We start from the raw sequence: 13,916 nt of genomic DNA on the forward strand, positions 1-13,916 counted from the left end.
GAGTTCGAGCCCTGCACGGGGCCCAGCATCGGGCGCTGTGCTGACAGCTCGGAGCCTGGAGCCTGCTTGGGATTCTGTGTCTCCCTCTCTCTCTGCCCCTCCCCTGCTCATATTCTGTTTCTCTGTCTCTCAAAAATGAATTAAAAAAAAAAAAAAAAAGAATCCTACTTGTTAGGCCCCAGCTATGAAGATAAGCTAATAGGCTTCTTTCACAGAAAGACTGGGCACTATTCACTCTGCTGTCTCTGTGCTATGCCCTGGGGTGGGTGGCTGGGTAAGAACTACTTCACCATTTGTAACAGCCCTTCAGCCATGAGCACAAGCCATGCCGACTACTAGAACCAGGTAATTGGGAGGTGTCCCCTGGGTGGCAGCTGTAAAAATCAGATGAGTGCACAAGCTCCCATTCAGGAGTCCCAGTGAAACACAGCAAGGCAGGGGAGCTGCAATGATCGTGCCCATTGGCCTCTGTCACTGGAGAGCACTTCAGCAGGCCCCTAGGTGTGTGTTAAACCAGAAGCCTGCCCCTCAGGCTGAAGCTCCAAGACAAGCAAATAGGCTTCTTTAACAAAAAGCCTGGGGGTGTGTTTCGGTCCAGTGTCTCTGCGTTTGGGTGTGGTAGCCAGTCGTGCACCATCGCTCCCTTTGTCCCAGTCTCCTGGGACCCACGAATGCAAGCCCTGCTGGTCCCTAGAGCCAGGTGACCAAAGGGTGTCTCCTGGGTGGCAGCCTTAAAAGCAGGCACCAGACACGTGTGCAACTCCTCTCTGAGGGACACTGGCGATCTGGGTCACACAAGGGGAGAATGAGAAGACTGGTCTTTGGAGAGGATTACAGTCAGCCTTTAGGATGTGTGTTCATTTGCAAACCTCCTCATGTTACAGAACCAGGCTGGAATGCTGGCAGAAAAACCTGGCGGCACTTGGAGATCTTGGTGGATCAGAGATTTGTTTATTTAACACCAGCGGGCTCAGAGGAGACTGTTTCTCCAAAGGTCTGAGCAGCGAGTGCAAGTGGGGAGGGTAATTTATAGTCGTCAGCTTCCATATCTGTGGGGGTTTTTGTGCACACAGCTAACAAAGGAAGAAGAACCCAGAGGAGGGGTCTCTACACTAGAGACCAGAGTCTGTTTTAGCCTCGTCGGCCATCTTTGGCATACTTTATTCACTTCTCCAACATTCCCCCTTTTGATGCCTTTTAAAAAAACTTTTAGAAGGCATCACCTTTCAGTTTTACAGGTTGGTACTCTCAGAAGGCTAACATACATGCAGTAGTTTGGTGAGCAACACCAAAGTGTTTTCAATAAAACATACCAGGGCATTCAGTATACAGGGGCTGATGGATACAAGTAAAATTATGGAGAGGAGGGGCCCTGCCAGGGCAGGAAACCAGGATGCCCAATCCGTGAGATCCCATCTTTCCATTGATTGATACTTTCCTGTTGTCTACGTTGAATTCTTTCCTTGAGTTCCTTAAACTTAGTTGTAACTATTCCTGACTGGTTTACGAAGTAGCAACATTCCTCCCACAGAAAGATGCAAGTCCCTCCTTTTCCTGAAGTGAGGAGATGGAGGGACTTGCCTATTTTGGAGGGTCACTGCCGCCCTCCAAAGAGAGTTTATTTGGCTTTGTAAGGTTACCAGAGAATCTGCCACCCATTCCATGTCTTCATTTATCTCTTGAGATAGTCTGTGGTATAGTCCTACAGATGAACCTATGCCTCCTATTGCGGTTCCTATTCCTGTTGCAATTCCTGCTACTATCAGAACGGGTAGCAGGACTGTCTGTTTAGCCTGGGACTTGGGGCTAAAGGCTGTTAGGAGCTGATCTACAGTGTATACGGATATCTCTGGAGTTAGGAAGTTGGAATAACATATCTGAGTCCAGTTGGCCTCTAAGCATTGGTAGGCCGAATTAGAACACAGATAGAACACCCCAGGGATTGAACACAGGGTTGCATTCCTCTTTAAGGTTATATTTCTTCTGCATAGAGAGGTACTGTTCATACCTTCAGGGACTGTACAGACTAGATTGTCGGCATTTGTGAGAAAGATCCCAGTGGCCAGGGGTCCGATTAAGACAGAGGTGTTGGGGGGCGCCTGGGTGGCGCAGTCGGTTAAGCGTCCGACTTCAGCCAGGTCACGATCTCGCGGTCTGTGAGTTCGAGCCCCGCGTCAGGCTCTGGGCTGATGGCTCAGAGCCTGGAGCCTGTTTCCGATTCTGTGTCTCCTTCTCTCTCTGCCCCTCCCCCGTTCATGCTCTGTCTCTCTCTGTCCCAAAAATAAATAAACGTTGAAAAAAAAATTAAAAAAAAAAAAAAAAGACAGAGGTGTTGGTTTTGAGATTTTCACGAGCTTCCCACGTCAAAGGGATGGGAATGGCTAAGTAAGCCCTCTGGCTGAGGGGCAAGCACATCCAGCAGGTTTGGGTGTGATTATCTATTTTATGGAGGACTTATAGAGTAGTGTTGGCCCAATGCTGGAATGGGGAATTGGTAAGCATCTGGTTGACGGCTGAAAGGTTCAAACCTTGGTAGGCTGCCGGGGGAGTGGTCACCTTTATGGCTTGTATTACCCTATCCTGGGTGTCTTTTATAACTTTTTGAAGGGCTCTGTCTTTCACTCCTCCCCGGTCTGAGATCCCCCATTGAGGAAGGTAAGTGTAGCAAGCTTGCTTCCCTCTCTGGAGGCCCTTGTGATATGGGTTCCTGACATTTTGGGTTATCGCTATGGTCCAATACTTAGTCCTTGGGGCACTGGGTGACTGACAGAGAGTGGGTGTTTTTCCCTTGAAGCAATCTTTGTGGAGGGAGGTGAAGGCACTGAACGCCCTTGACCCCATTATTGTCATATAACAATCCTGGGGGCAAGGTAGGTAAGCGGCAGTTGTAAGGGTGAGAGAAGTTATCATAATATACAGGAAATACTTAATAATCCTCCCATCCAGAGGAGGTATGTGAGACTCAGTATGCATCTTTTGTCCCACATCTAGCTTGTTAGTGTAGTCTCTATCAGCCCAAACAGTAAGAAGTAAGATTAGGGCTATTACACCAGTAAGGGGCAAGGGCTGGCAGAGCTGCATCCAAACCCCTGGGCTAGGTTCATGCACTGATTCCTCAAGTTTCTGCCGTGTGCAGGCCAGCCAGCTTCCGGGGTGTGGCTGGAGCAGGGCCAGAGGTCTCAGGGGCCAGTTTCCCTTTTGAGGGTTAGTTTAAGCAAGTTGACTGGATCTGGATCACTTTGCCAGGTTGTAGGTTCTTCTGAGTTGGCCTTCTTAACTCTGGAGCGATGGACCCATGGGATGATACCTGTAGGAGTATCACTTGTACAGCCTGTAGGCTGTAGGAATTGTTAAAATAACAGTATGAGGCCCTGTCCACTGTGGTCTAAGAGGTTCCCTCTTCCAATCTTTAACCCACACAGAGTCTCCTGGCTGAAAGGGGTGAACAGGGGTCCCTAAGGAAATTGGGGCCCTCTCTATGGTGTATCTCTGTAACTTATTTAGGACTGCCCCCAAGGTCTGGAGCTGTTCTCTTATTCCCTTGTCTCCAAGCTGGTGTAGGTCTCCTGGGAGTTTTCCTAAACATGGAGGGGGGTCACCCATATAATAACTCAAAAGGGGAGAATCTCAGTGCCCCAGGCATGCATCGGACACGCAGGAGGGCCAGCGGTGGTAAATCTGGCCATGGGAGATTAGTCTCTTGGTGGAATTTAGCCAGGGTTTCCTTGAGGGTGCTATTCATCCGCTCTACTTTCCCTGAGCTCTGGGGGCGGTAAGCAGTGTGTAGTTTCCAGGTAATGTTGAGGGACTTTGTCAGGGTTTGTATAATGTCTGCCACAAATGCAGGTCCGTTATCACTGTGTATGGTTAAAGATAGACCAAACCGAGGCACAATCTCCCGTAGAAGGGCTTTGGCCATCTCGTGACTTTGTTCTGTTCTGGTCGGGAATGCTTTGACCCATCCCGAATATGTGCAGATTATTACAAGAAGGTATCTGAACCCTTTATTTGGTTGCATGTCAGTGAAGTCCACCTCTAAGTCTTTGAAAGGGGCAGCCCCCATCTTTTGTGTGCCAGGCGGGGGCTGTGGGGCAGACCAAGCATTGTTTTTGGCACACATTACACATTATTCACTGACAGCTCAGCATAATGCCGGCAGCTGGCTGATACAGTAGTTCTTTTTGAGGAGGGCTTCTAGTGCAGTTTTCCCTAGGTGCGTGAGTTGGTGATATTCCTTCACTATGTGTTTTCCCATAGATGACGGGACAAAGATGTGTCCATTTGGCATGACCCACCATCCCTTTTTGCTTAGTGTGCCCCCTTCTGTTGAGGCCCAACTTCTTTCTTCGTTTACGTACGGGGAGGGGAGTCTTCCCTCTGGGGCGCAAGAGTCATAGTAGGTAGGAGCTTTGCCTGGGTCACCACAGGTGGCCATTCTGGCTGTTTTGTCAGCCAGGTGATTTCCTTGAGTTATGGGGTCGTCTCCTTTCTGATGTCCCTTACAGTGTAGGATAGCTACCTTGTCTGGCAGCCATACAGCCTCAAGAAGCTTTAGTATTTCTTCCTTGTTTTTGATAGTTCTCCCTGCAGCAGTAAGGAAGCCTCTTTCTTTATAGATGGCCCTGTGTACACACACAGTAACAAAGGCATACCGGGAATCATTGTAGATGTTAACTTGTTTACCTTTGCTAAGGATGAGGACTCGGGTTAAGGCGTACAGTTCAGCTCATTGTGCCGACCATCTTTCTGGCAAGGCCTTGGCTTCCAGAATTTCGGTGGTTGTGGTTACCGCATATCCTGCTCTTTGACTGCCCTCTTGTAAATAGCCACTCCCATTGCTGAACAGGGTGATCTCCGGGCTTGTTATAGCCTAGTCTTGGAGGTCTGAGCGGCTGGTGTAGACTTCATCCACTACTTCAGAACAGTCGTGGTCGGGTTCTCCCTCCTCCATGGGAAGGAAGGTTTTCATAGAGAAAACCCTTGGGTTTTCATAGAGAAGGCCTTGGTATTGTGTCAGCTGAGAATTGGAGAGGAAACGATATCCTTGGGTGCTCATGAGGGACATGACTGTATGTGAGACCTTAACATTAAGCATTTGTCCCAGTGTGAGTTTGTCTGCCTCCTTGATGAGCAGGACTGTGGCTGCCAGCGCTCTGAGGCACAGTGGCCATCCTTTAGTCACAGGATCAAGTTTTTTTTTGACGGGTAGGCCATTGGCCATTGCCAAGGCCCCATGCTCTGAGTGAGCATTCCAAGGGCTATTTTGTCCTTTTCATGTAAGAAGAGGTTAAAGGGCCTTTCTATGTCAGGCAAACCCAGGGCTGGGGCTCATCCCAGAGCCAACTTTATTTCTGTGAAAGCGGCCCTTGCCTCTGCAGTCCATGCGAGGGGCTCCTGGTCTGGACTCGCTATGGCTGAGAATCTGGGAACCCAAATGCTACAGAACCCTGCAGCCCCTAAAAATTCACACAAGCCTTGTTTTGTTTGGGGCTGAGGCAGTGTGGTGATAACTTTCTTCCTTTCTGGTCCTAGTTCTCTTTTTCCTTTTGTGAGGAGGAAGCCTAAGTATCAGACCTGCTGCTGACAAATCTGTGCCTTCTTCCAAGAGGTCCGATACCCCGAGTAGGACAGGAGCTGCAGGAGGGCCTTGGTACTTTTCATACAGTCTTCTTGGGTGTTGCTGGCAAGGAGAAGGTCATCTACATATTGGAGGAGGACACACCCTGTGGTTTCCCTTGGAAAGTCGGTGAGGTCTGCAGCTAGTGCTTCCCCAAAAAGAGTGGGTGAGTTCTTGAAACCTTGGGGAAGTCATGTCCAGGTCAGCTGCATCTGGAGCCTGTAACAGGCTCAGCCCATTCAAAGACAAACAATGGTTGACTTTGAGGAGCCAGGTGGAGGCAGAACAAAGCATCCTTTAGGTCGAGGCATGCAAACCATCTGGCTGACCCTGGTATTTGGCTGAGGAAAGCATACGGGTTTGGAACCACTGGGTGTAAGGAAACAGTCACTTTGTTAATGGCCCTCAAATCCTGTACTGGTCAGTTCCTCCTCCTGGCTTCTTGACAGGCAAGAGCGGGGTATTCCAAGCCCATTGGCACTCAATTAGAATACCTGCTTCTCTGAGCTTGGTCAGGTGCTCTTGTATACCCATTCTAGCCTCGAGTGGAAGGGGGTACTGCCTTTGTCTCTGAGTTTGGGCTCCAGGGATCAGGTCAACAATGATGGGGGCCCGACTCCAAGCTAGTCCAGGTGGGTTATCTTCAGCCTATACAGAGGGGAATGTAAACCTGAATTCTGAATCCCAGGGTAAACCTTGGGTGCAGAATAGTCTCCATTCTTCTTCTTGGCAGGGTAATCGCCAAGACCAGGGTTTCCTTCTGCCTTGGGTTTAATTGGAAGCTAGTGTGTCCAGTGGGTTCAAAAGTTACCTGGGCCCCAAGTTTGGAGAGCAGATCCTGGCCCAGGAGAGGAATTGGGCAGTCAGGTAAGTAGAGGAACTCATGCCAGACCTTGTGACCCCCAAGTTCACATTGTTGAGCCTGACATAAGGGCTGCTGCATCGCCTGTGTCCCAGTAGCCCCAAGTATGGTTGCCGTCTTTTGGCTTAAGGGCACCACCAGGGAAGTAACAATGGAGTATTCAGCCCCAGTGTCAACCATGAAAATTATTGTTAGGCCCCCTACCTTCATTTCAACCGTGGGCTCATGGGGGCCAAGAGAGAAAAAGCCCAGTCTCCCTCAGTCTGATTGTACCCTGGCCAGACCAACGAGGTTCTCGCCTCGAGGTTCCTCCTGATATCGGCTGGGTTTTGAGGGCCCCTTCTGATTCAGGCATTCATTCTTCCAGTCCTTCTCTTTGCAGCATGCACATTGGTCCCTTGCTAAGGAGGCTCTGTGTTTCCCCCTTTTGGTGGTTGGGACCTTCCCATCTTAGCGGCATCTGTTTGTTATAGTGCTGCTGCGAGAAGGGTGGCCTTCTTTTTTAGTCTTCTCTCTGCTTCTCTTTTGGCTATGACTTCTCTGTTCATGAAAACTTTATTGGTGACCTCTATCAGCTGAGCGATATTCATCCTGTCAAAGCCCTCCAACTTCTGGTTTTCTTCTGATATCTGGGGCAGCCTGTACCACAAAAGAGGTATTTACCATCTGTTGACTTTCTGGTGCCTCGGGGTCAAATGGGGTGTATACGCGGTATGCTTCACATAATCTTTCATAGTAGTCTCCGGAAGACTGCCCAGGGTGCTGTGTGACTGACGATATTTTAGTCATGTTCATGGGCTTTTTGGCTCCAGCTTGGACTTCCCGAAGGAGGGCTTCCTGGTATCATCGGATGTGGGCCTGTCCTTCTTCTGTGGTGAAATCCCATGTTGGGCGTTCTTCAGGTGCAGGAGCTCGAACCCAGACAGCAGGGTCATTAATCCCCAGAGGTAAGTGATCTTTTAGGTACTGTTGTGTTTCTCTCATTCTTCTTCTTTCTTCTCTCTTAAACACAGTGTGGAGTAACTGTTGACAATCTTCCCAAGTCGGTCAGTGGGTCTGGAAGAGGGACTCCATCAAGTTGACCATTGCTTGTGGCTTTTCAGAGTATGATAGAGTGCTGTGTTTCCAATTGAAGAGGTCAGTTGTAGAGAAAGGTTGATAATACATCATGGAATGGCTGGGCTGGACTGTTCTGTCCTCATTCTATCTTTCAGGCTCTCTTGTCTCCCTTGCAGGCATTTGGAGAGTGTTAGGTCTGGGTCTGGGGTGCACTCTGGCTGCTGGCCCCTGTGGGGGAGGATTCTCTGGGTCTGAGAGGGGTGGGGAGATGGGCGGCACCGAATGCAGAGGCAGGGGCTCAGGCTGGGCTGCAGCCTGGGCAGAGAGACAGATGGGGGAGGAGTTTCAAGCTCAGGGGGAGCAGGGAGGGAGGTTGGCAAGTCATAAGGAGGTGCAAAGACAATATCTTCCTTTGCATCTCCTTTAAATTTAGAGGAGTGGTGGGTCGCTTCTTTGGCTCCCTGGGTGAGCCTCCAGATAAAGTGGCTAAAACCTTTGCCTGGCTCTGTTTGCTAACGATGAATCACACCCAAGGTGGGGGATTTCAGGAAATTTCAAGCCAGGAGTTGATGTATGGAAATTGATCAGAGTGGCCTGGGTTCCCAGTGACTATTAGCCAAACCTGCTGCACTATTTGAGAATCTAATGTCCCTTCTGGGGGCCATCCTACATTGAATATGGGCCATTCTAGTTCACAAAAGTTCCTTAACTTCTTGGGGGTCATTTTCATCCTGTAATTGCCTGAAAATCCCTTTTTAAAATTTTTGAGAATGACCTCTAAAATCGTAGGCTTACTCTGTTTTTATCCCATTATTAATTTCTTTCTTGTGTTTGGTGTCACAAAGACAGACAAGGGGAGGGTATCCCCTTGGATGAGAAGACTAATCAGATACTCCTCCGGTTGCGTTCCCAAGGGAAACTTTAGGTGAGGTTTGGCTGTAGCAGACTCAGCTTTGTGACTTGCATTCGGAATCTGATCTGGTACTGCCCTAGACCTTATACTCTCACCATGACACAAGAGAGACGATTCAGACTCCATAGACTTTTGGGGACTTTAAGGGTGCCTGTCCGTGGAGCCACAAACTCGAACTCGACTGGCAAGCCTGGCCAAGCCACACATTCACACACACACACACACACACACACACACACACACCAGAGTCTTCCCTCCTGCAAAATTTTCTACCTGTGAGACCTATTAAGTCCTCTGGGAATTGATCAGGTCCCCTTCTACCCTTTTGGTTGCTCCTGACTTCTTTGGGGCCCCGGCCTTACCGGTTCCGACGTCGGGTCCAGGTCCTCACCTACCAGGTCTCTTTGAGTCCGGCAGGAACAATGGAGCAGAGCTGGCCCAAGGCAATCGAGAAGGAGACTGCCGAAATTCAGGCAGGGCGTGCCTTCGTCCTTGCGATCCCTCTCTCCATCACCACCTTGCCGTTCTCCCAAACCGGTGGCAACAATGGGCCAGCACGGTTGGGTTTCCCTGTCAGGGAACCAAGTACCTTACGGAACCAGTCTGGAACACTGGCGGAAAAACCAAGCGGCACTTGGAGATCTTGGTGGATCAGAGATTTATTTAACACTGGTGGGCTCAGAGGAGACTGTTTCTCCAAAGTTCTGAGTGCCGAATGCAAGTGGGGAGGGTAACTTATAGTCGTCAGCTTCCATATCTGTGGGGGTTTTTGTGCATACAGCAAACATAGGAAGAAGAACCCGGAGGAGGGGTCTCTACGCTAGAGACCAGAGTCTGTTTTAGCCTCGTCGGCCATCTTTGGCATACTTTATTCACATCTCCAACACTCAGGCTGAAGCTGTGATGATAAGCTAATAGGCCTCTTCAGCAGAGTCTAGGCTCCCCAGTCTGTTGCCTGTCTACTGTACCCTGGGGGTGGTCCCCAGTAAGAATTCCTTCTGTGTTGATTATAGACCTTGAGGACCTGTGAGCATAAGCCCTGCTATCCACCAGAGCTAGGTGTACTAAGGGTGTCCCCTGGGTGACAAAGCAAAAATTGGGGCTCCACGCGAGTGTACTGGGATTACTGGTGACCTGGAGTGAGGCAGAAGGAGAGCATAGACCTCCATATTTGGAGATTACTTCCGTAGTTCCCTAGATGTGTGTTCAGTTAGATCCCTGCCCCTCCATGCCGATGCTTTAAGATCAACAAATAGGCCTCTTTCACACAAAGTCTGGGTGCCTTTCCATTGGCTGCCTCCACTCTGGGCCCTGGAATGGGTGAGTCCACATGAGCCCTTGAAGAAGTGTTTCTCAGTTCGCTGTAGCCTTGTGGGTCTTGGGGATGCAACCCTGTTGGCTTTCACAGCTGGACGTCCTGGAGGCACATCTCTCAAGCACAGGTCTTAAAAGTTGGGGTGTCAAATGTGGGGTTCAAATCCTTTACTGGGGCTCAAATCTAGGGAGCAGTGCTGAAGGTTTGTTTGATGTTGAGATTGTTTTTTGGAGGAAATTGTTCCATACATAGTTGTAGATTGGTGTGTCTGTGGAAGGAGGTGAGTTTTCTTCTTTTTTCTATTGATAAAGTGAATTATATCCATTGATTTTCCAATGTTAAGCAATCTCGCATTCTCAGGATAAATTCCACTTTGCTATGATGTATTATCATTTAAAAATATTGCTGGGCTTGTTTTGCTAATATGTTTTTGAAAATTTTTTTCTGTATTCACGGGGCAACTGGCTTGCAGTTTTGATTTTTGAAATGTTTTTGTCCAGTTTTGGTATCAGAGTAATGCTAACCTCATAAGATGAGTTGGGAAGTGTTCGTGTCTGTTCTGAATTGTGTAAGAGTTTGTGTAGAATTGGCATAAAAATTTTATATGTTTGGTAGATTTTCCAGTGAAGTCATTTGGGTCTTGGTTTTTTTTGGAAGTTTTAAACTGAAAGATCAAATATATATAATTTTTAATATGTAGACATCAAACATATATCTATATAGGTCACAAAGTTAGTGGCTTAAAATAATGCAGTTATAGTTCTAGAGGTCATATGTCTAAAATCAGTCTCATTGGGTTAAAATAAAGGTGTTAGATAAAGAATAAAATAAAGGTGTTGGCAGGGCTATATTCCCTTCTGGAAACTCTAGGGGAGAATCCATTTCCTTTTCTATTTCAGTTTCTAGAGGACACCTGCATTCCTTAGCTCTGGGGCCCTTCCTCCATCTTCAAAGCCCACAATCAATTCATTGTCTAATTTCTGCTTTCTGTCCTCACATCTCCTTCTCCAACTCTAACTCTTTCCCTTTTAAAGGACCCTTGTTGATTATATTGGGCTCATCTGGATAATCCAGGGTAATCTCCCCATCTCAGGATCATATCTGTAAATTCCCTTTTGTCAGTAGGAGTTCACATATTCAGATTCTGAGGATTGAGGCATGGAGCCACATATATATAAGCCATGGAACTATATATATATATATATATATATATATATATATATATATATATTGGGTGGGGGACATTATTTTAGTGCCTTCCACAGATAGTTTCAGAAAATGATTTTGTAATCTACACAGTCTCTGTTAGAGTAGTAATGCTGCCCTACATTCTAGGTATAAGCAGAACTGCCATTTAGTGTACTATTGCTAATTCTGCTAACATAAGTACGGAAAAGCATTTCTCTGCTTTATTTTTTACTTGTACTTCATTTCAATCATCAAAACCCTCCGGGGACAAGTTTTTCCTTCCTCATATACCTGTGTGTGTGTGGGGGGGGGGGTGAGGGGCGGTGTGGGTGTTTGCGCGCGCTCTGAAGAATCTGCCAAACCAGCAGCAGTCTCTCTTATGCCCAGTGGGTGGTGCTGTTGGCATAAACTTAACTTCCATCACATTCAAACCACTTCCATTTAATAGCAGCAAACTTTAAAATTTTTCAGTGTCACATGGTATTCCTATACAGTCTTCCTCACACTACCACTCAGATAAAAACTCAATCTAAAATTTAATCCCTTATTTGATTTATCATCTGTTGCTTGTGGTTTAGTATCATCCTATTTTCTCCGGTTTAGAGCATTCTCCCTGCCCCAAAGCACTGGTTTGTCCTTTTCCCCAAGATATTTTGAAATCTCATTCCCACCTTCTTTCCTGCTCCCAACCTTTCAATGGAGCACAGAGCACATTTCCTCCTCTTGTAAAAACTTTGGATATTTTTTTTTTTTAATTTTTTTTCTTCAACGTTTTTATTTATTTTTGGGACAGACAGAGACAGAGCATGAACGGGGGAGGGGCAGAGAGAGAGGGAGACACAGAATCGGAAACAGGCTCCAGGCTCTGAGCCATCAGCCCAGAGCCTGACGCGGGGCTCGAACTCACGGACCGCGAGATCGTGACCTGGCTGAAGTCGGACGCTTAACCGACTGCGCCACCCAGGCGCCCCAAAACTTTGGATATTTTTAATGGATGATGTATTTTTCTCAATTTTTGCTACCTATCAATTCTAGACAACCAGAGGTGCACATAGGGGAAAAAGTATCCGCTTTTGAAGAATGAATTTGCTTTTTGGGTTCTGATATTCAAAATGAAGGAATGTTTTTGAGGAGTCTGAGTGACTCAGTCGGTTAAGCGTCCAACTTCGGCTCAAGTCATGATCTCAGGTCATGATCTCATGGTGGTCCGGGAGTTTGAGCCCTCCATCGGGCTCTGTGCTGACAGCACAGAGACTGGAACCTGCTTCGGATTGTGTCTGCCTTGCTCTCTGCCCGTCCCCTGCTCACACTCTGTCTCTCTCTCTCTCTCTTCCTCAAAAATAAACATTAAAAAAATTTCAAAATGAAGGAATATTTTAAAATTTTAAGTTCACATTTTTTTAAACATTGTTATCTTCTCATACACAGATGTCTCAAACTATACTCATCGTATCACCTGCAGAACAGTTTGCCCTTCCAAATTCCCCAGTTTTGGTAGTAGCTCTAAAATTCTTCTGCTCATTCAGTCTCAAAACTTTGGGAGCATTTTATATTCACTCTTTCTTTGTCCTTCATGTTAAATTAATTATCAATTCTAGACAATTCTTCCTTCATTATGTCTATTACATCTGCTTTTCCATTCCTGCTGCTCCCCTATTTCTGGAACCAATTATCTTATTTGAACTACATGAATGACTTTTTTTTTTTGAAAAATTTTATTTTTATCAGAGCAATAAACACACCAGTTTTAAAAGCCAGTTAGCATAGAAACACAAGGAAAAGGGGAAGTCCATATGTTTTTACTTCCTCATCCCCATTCCATTACCCACTCAGGGGAGGAGGGAAGTGTCAAAAGTTTAAACATTTTTATCTATTTCCATTTTAATTTTCTTCCAGGTGGTTCTACCTGTATTTCCATGTTATATATAGAAATGACGATTTCCTTCTTCATTCAAGTTTCATCCAATTCAAGTTGGTTTCCTGCTATAATAGATCTTGATTAATTTACTGTACTCACCTTTCATCTTCTCTTCTACCTCCTCTCAGCACACTTATTCTTCTTAGTTCCTCTCGTAGTTACCTGTGTACCTTTAAGCAATATGTTTGCAATTTTATTTCTTGTTCCAACAATTGTGGAAAGAATCTTTCGACTCCTCATTTTGAAAGTCTATGGTACTAGAGACTCTACCCTTCCTATCTCCTCTCCCCTTTCCATCTTCCAACTTTGGTCAACTGTAATTTTGCTTTTTAAATTGTCAGTGTTGATTCTGTTTATATTCTGTTCTATAATCTCAATTAAGTCAGTATAGTTATTTGTCAATATGTTGATTCTACAATTTGGAATTAGAAAAGTTCAGATTATCAACTCATAGCTAACTTATAATTTCATTTCTCTTCTTTTGTCCTTGTATTTCCCACACTCATGATATGACTCTTTATTTTTCCTTAAGTGTTTGTAATACACTGTAATATATAAGCATTTTGTGAAGTCTTTGGCACCTTCGCCAAATTTCTCCTCCTGGGATTTCTTTCCTGTAGTTCAATCCTTTGATTTGACTGTTTTCTTTCTAGGCCTCCTGCCTGCCTGTCTCCATCCCTCCCTCCCCTTCCCTTCCTTTCCCTCACCTCCCTTCACCCCTTGCCTCCCTTCTTCCTTCCTTTCCTTTCCTCCTTCCCTCCCTTCTTTCTTCTTTCCTTCCATCTTTCTTTCTTTCTTTCTTTCTTTTCTTTCTTTCTGGCTGAGGGCAGGGGTAGAAGGTTGGCAAGAGAGTTTCTAAGCTTCAAGGTATAGTGTGTATGTATATAAACCTTGTTTCACATATGAATTTTCAGTTAATTCTTCTGTTTTAGGTCCTGCATGTCATTCTTACCTCCATGCTACTTAATATCTATGTCACAAGATTTTCTGGAGAGCCATACTTACAACCTTCACTTGTAGCCTCCTTTATGTGTGTTTTCAGTT

Source organism: Lynx canadensis, chromosome B1, assembly GCF_007474595.2.
Source record: "Lynx canadensis isolate LIC74 chromosome B1, mLynCan4.pri.v2, whole genome shotgun sequence".
NCBI lineage: Eukaryota > Metazoa > Chordata > Mammalia > Carnivora > Felidae > Lynx > Lynx canadensis.